Here is a 6,006-nt window from a genome sequence, read left to right on the forward strand (position 1 = left end):
AGCCGAGTGTAACCCCAAATGTATGCGTGGTAGAATAATTATAGTGTACGGGTATGTGGAAACTGTTTGCGCAGCAATTGCCGACATAGTGTAACTGAGGTGGAATAAGGGGAGCCAACGCGCATTCGTCGATGCAGATGGGAAATCGCCTTAAAAACCATCCTCAGGCTGGCCGGCACACCGGACCTTGACACTAATCCGTCAGGCGAATTCGTGCCGGGGACCGGCATACTTTACCCTACTTCTACATCTACATCTACATGACTACTCTGCAATTCACATTTAAGTGCTTGGCAGAGGGTTCATCGAACCACAATCATACTATCTCTCTACCATTCCACTCCCGAACAGCTCGCGGGAAAAACGAACACCTAAACCTTTCTGTTCGAGCTCTGATTTCTCTTATTTCATTTTGATGATCATTCCTACCTATGTAGGTTGGGCTCAAAAAATATTTTAGTATTCGGAAGAGAAAGTTGGTGACTGAAATTTCGTAAATAGATCTCGTCGCGACGAAAAACGTCTTTCCTTTAATGACTTCCATCCCAACTCGCGTATCATATCTGCCACACTCTCTCCACTATTACGTGATAATACAAAACGAACTGCCCTTTTTTGCACCCTTTCGATGTCCTCCGTCAATCCCACCTGGTAAGGATCCCACACCGCGCAGCAATATTCTAACAGAGGACGAACGAGTGTAATGTAAGCTATCTCTTTAGTGGACTTGTTGCATCTTCTAAGTGTCCTGCCAATGAAACGCAACCTTTGGCTCGCCTTCCCCACAATATTATCTATGTGGTCTTTCCAACTGAAGTTGTTCGTAATTTTAACACCCAGCCACTTAGTTGAATTGACAGCCTTGAGAATTTTACTATTTATCGAGTAATCGAATACCAAGGGATTTATTTTGGAACTCAAGTGGATCACCTCACACTTTTCCCTATTTAGCGTCAACTGCCACCTGCCACACCATACAACAATCTTTTCTAAATAGCTTTGCAACTGATACTGGTCTTCGGATGATCTTACTAGACGGTAAATTACAGCATCATCTGCAAACAAACTAAGAGAACTGCTCAGATTGTCACCCAGGTCATTTATATAGATCACGAACAGCAGAGGTCCCAGGACGCTTCCCTGGGGAACACCTGATATCACTTCAGTTTTACTCGATGATTTGCCGTCTATTGCTACGAACTGCGACCTTCCTGACAGGAAATCACGAATCCAGTCGCACAACTGAGACGATACCCCATAGGCCCGCAGCTTGATTAGAAGTTGCTTGTGAGGAACGGTGACAAAAGCTTTCCGGAAATCTAGAAATACGGAATCAACTTGAGATCCCCTGTCGATAGCGGCCATTACTTCGTTCGAATAAAGAGCTAGCTGCGTTACACAAGAATGATGTTTTCTGAAACCATGTTGATTACGTATCAATAGATCGTTCCCTTCGAGGTGATTCATAATGTATGAATACAGTATATGTTCCAAAACCCTACTGCAAACCGACGTCAATGATATAGGTCTGTAGTTCGATGGATTACTCCTACTACCCTTCTTAAACACTGGTGCGACCTGCGCAATTTTCCAATCTGTAGGTACAGATCTATCGGTGAGCGAGCGGTTGTATATGATTGTAGGGAGCCATTGTATCAGCGTAATCTGAAAGGAACCTAATCGGTATACAATCTGGACCTGAATACTTGCCCGTATCAAGCGATTTGAGTTGCTTCGCAACCCCTAAGGTATCTACTTCTAAGAAACTCATGCTAGCAGCTGTTCGTGTTTCAAATTCTGGAATATTCCATTCGTCTATCCTGGTGAAGGAATTTCGGAAAACTGCGTTCAATAACTCCGCTTTAGCAGCGCAGTCGTCGGTAACAGTACCATCGGCACTGCGCAGCGAAGGTATTGGCTGTGTCTTGCCGCTTGTGTACTTTACATACTACCAGAATTTCTTCTGATTTTCTACCAAATTTCGAGACAATGTTTCGTTGTGGAGCCTATTAAAGGCATCTCGCATTGAAGTTCGTGCCAAATTTCGCGCGTCTGTGAATTTTAGCTGACACAGTGTAACTGAGGTGGAATAAGGGAAGCCAGCGCGCATTCGTCGATGCAGATGGGGAATCGCTGCTCGGGAAGCAGCGCATTAGACCGCACGGCTAGCCGGGCGGGCTTCTTTTCACCTTAATTCCACTCCTGAAACTTTCTTGTATTTCCATCATTGCTTCTTCGATGTGTAGATAAACAGTAGGAGCGAGAGACAAAATTCCTGTCTTACACCCTTATTCATTTCCTCTTGGCTCTTGTACATGTTGTATATTACCTGTCTCTCTCTCTCTACAGTTTACCCCTAATTTCCTCAGAATTCCGAGCATCTAGTACCATTTGACAATGTTGAACGCTTTTTTGAAATCCTATGAACGTGTCTTGATTTTTATTTAGTCTTGCTTTAATTATCAACTGCAAAGTCAGAATAGCTTCTCTGTCGCCTTTACCTTACCTAAAGCCAAGCTGATCGTCGTGTAACACATTCACAGTTTACTTTTCCATTCTTCTGTAAATTGTTCTAGTCAGCAACTTGGATGCATGAAATGTTAAGCTGATTCTCGCACTTGTCAGCTCTTGCAGTTTTCGGAATTGTGTGGATGATATTTTTCTGAAAGTCAGATGGTAGTCTGTATCTCAAGACTCATACATTCTACATATCAACGAATAGTAGTTTTGTTGCCATTTACCCCAACGATTTTAGAGATTCCGATGGAATGTTGTCGATCCCTTTGCCTTATTTGATCTTAAGCCTTCCTCACCTCTTTTACATTCTGATTCCAATACTGGATCCCCTATTTCTTCTAAACCGACTCCTGTTTCCTCTTCTGTTACATCAGACAAATCTTCCCCCTCACAGGGACCTTCAGTGTAAATTTTCCACCTATCCGCTATCTCTACTGCATTTAACAACGGAATTCGCGTTGCACTCTTAATGTTAACATCCTTGCTTTTAATTTCACCGAAGGTTTTTTGACTTTTCTAAGCTGAGTCAGCACTTCCGATAATCATTACTTTTTCGATTTCTTCTCATTTTTCACGCAGCCATTTCATCTTACTTTCCCTTATACATCTATTTATTTCATTCCTAAGTGACATGTATTTATGTATTCCTGAATTTCCTCGAATAAGTGTGTACTTCTTTCTTTCGTAGATTAACTGAAGTATTTCTTCTGTTACTCTGTACCGAAGGTTTGCTTCCCAAGTTCTGTGATAGCCGTTTTTAGAGATGACCGTTCCTCTTTAATTTAACTGCTTACTCAGATATTCCTCATCGCAGTATCTGTAGCCTCAGAGAACTTCAAGCGTATCTCTTCATTCGTGAGTACTTCTGTGCTCCACTTCTTTCCGCACTGATTCTTGCTGAGTGTCTCTTTAAGCTTCAGCCTGCTCTTCATTGTTACTAAATTGTGGTCTGAGTCTACATCTGCCCCTGGGTACGTCTTACAAATATCTGATTTCGGACTCCCTGAATGGCCATGATGTAATCTTACTGAAATCTTCCTGTATATCCCGGCCTTTTCTAAGCATAACTCCACGTGATTTTTGAGCAGAGTGTTCGCTATTACCAGCAGAAATTTATTGCAGAACTCAATTAATCTGTCCTGTCTCATTCCTAGTATCATTCTCCCTACAACCTCATTTCAATCCCCCTCAGATTTTCATCTCTCTTTATGTACTGAGCCGACCTCTGTGGTGCAAAAATGGTTCAAATGGCTCTGAGCACTATGGGACTTAACATCTATGGTCATCACTCCTGAAGTATCAAGGGATCACAAATTTAGCATTGGAGGGCTGCGTGGAGGGTAAAAATCGTAGAGGGAGACCAAGAGATGAATACACTAAGCAGATTGAGAAAGATGTAGGTTGCAGTAGGTACTGGGAGATGAAGGAGCTTGCACAGGATAGATTAGCATGGATAGCTGCATCAAACCAGTCTCCGGACTGAAGACCACAACAACAACAACAAGTTTGGGAAGTCTTCATGTGGACGGAAACAGGTGTGATGTTAGTATACGAAATGATCTGGATTCTTATTGGTTGGTTGTTCAATGCAAACTTGAGTTCTATTATGAATGGTTCTCTCACATGCACTATAACAGGTTTGCATTTGAAAAATATATCGAAGCTGTGGACTGACGTGCCTTTTTTTTTGGAGTTTTCATTTAGAGAGGTTTTGTTGATTGGTTGAAGGTTTCTTTTCATTTGAGTTCTTCCTTGAGTCACTCTCACTCCAGCGGTTTTTTTCCATACCGAGTTTTAGAGACGTCTAGTGTGGAAGGAGTTCTCAGTTCCTAAAAATGTGAAATGTTCGATAACTTGAGGTATGTGGATGTCTCTTGGACTTTTGGAGCTACAACATTTCGTTTGTCATGATTCGTCCATTGCAAGGTACCTGTCACTCTTCAAGTTGTTTTGATGTGTCATGTTCTTGAAATATATTAAAACATATTTCGTAGTAAATTTGTGTCAGCATTTGAAAGTAGCTTTTATAGAAAGTTATCTAGGAATCTTTCAAAAAATAAATAAGCCATCGATAACTAAGGAAATTAAAATCTCACGTAAAAGACAGAGGGGGATTTGTATTACAGCCGAATAAGTGAAGATCTGACATTACTTGATTACCTACATCCTACAAAAAATTGTGTTATGTTTTTAGGATAGACATTAAGATGTCCAGAAACATGCACTTCCTGATATAAATTAATTGTAACAATGTGATGTTGTAAGGTGTGGGCAAGCAGCTCTCTGATGGAAGTGGGTAGACGGAAAAGGCGATGACTGCAGCCATTGCATTGACAGAACAGGTTATTGACAGTCTCAATGAGACATAACTGTGTAGTATTGTAAGACGTCGTGGTCTCCTGACCTTCATTGCTTACATATTCCGCCCTCAAATTCATATTTCGCACATCAAGGCGCTTAATTCGAACCCAAACTCGATAAGATAAAATCAATGTATGAATTCATGTAAATGATATGCAAACAACTAATAAATCACAAGTGCGCACCATGGTTGAAATATTCGAGGCTGGCGTACTCACATACATTCCAGACACGACGGTCACAGGAGCTTTTAGTTCGAGAGAGGCAACCGCATGCCAGGAGGCCAGTCCCAACCCATCTACATCGGCCGGTGACCGCCTGTAGAGAAGACAGCGTTTGTCCAAGTGAAAGGACGACCCTGTGTTCGGCTTAAAAGTAAATTCCGTTACATTGTGTGGGAGCGCCCAGCCTACGCATTCTTTACACATAGCACGCAGTTTCAGAGATTTTCACAGGGAGACAGCAAACGTCAAACGCCGATACTACAGATTTCTGTATTGGTCGCCTTAAACTAAACGTCATTCTCCTGTTTTAGAAGAGCAATGCTGATTGGTAGACGATATTTCTGACGCCTTGAGCAGAAGGAGTAATGGTAGAGACCGAAAGATATACCCCTTCACCTCTGGCGTGGAGAGGGCCCGTTCTGTTGTCACTCTTGGAGCGAGAACACGTAACGAGAGCGTGCACGCTCGTATGTGTACTCAAAGAGCGAGGAACAAGTCTTTCCTCAGTACTTCACTGGGAGAGCACCTCTGTCGAGAGTGAATCGAAGTGTGACTCTATACTGAGTCCTTGCGATTAAGCATTGTTCACTGTGTTGGCCGCCACACTTATTGTGCGGTGTAAACAGACAGAGTTATAGTTAAACGCCTGCGAGCGAATTTTTAAGTGGCATCGCGGTGGACTGGTTATCTGACCGGTGTACCACGCCAATAGTTAGACTAGGGGCGAATAGGAGTCCTTGACTTCATCAAGGCGTAGGGAGAGTTTGATTGGTGACGGTCAATCCAGATAGAACGAGAGTTATCTTATGTGTCAGCAGCGAGTGGCGCAGACAGCAGTCATCGCAGCTTACGGTATTGTGCGAGACAGCTCTTGCGAGCCCCATATTTCCTCCACAACAGTACA

This window comes from Schistocerca piceifrons, chromosome 9, assembly GCF_021461385.2.
Source record: "Schistocerca piceifrons isolate TAMUIC-IGC-003096 chromosome 9, iqSchPice1.1, whole genome shotgun sequence".
In the NCBI taxonomy this organism is placed as follows: Eukaryota; Metazoa; Arthropoda; class Insecta; order Orthoptera; family Acrididae; genus Schistocerca; species Schistocerca piceifrons.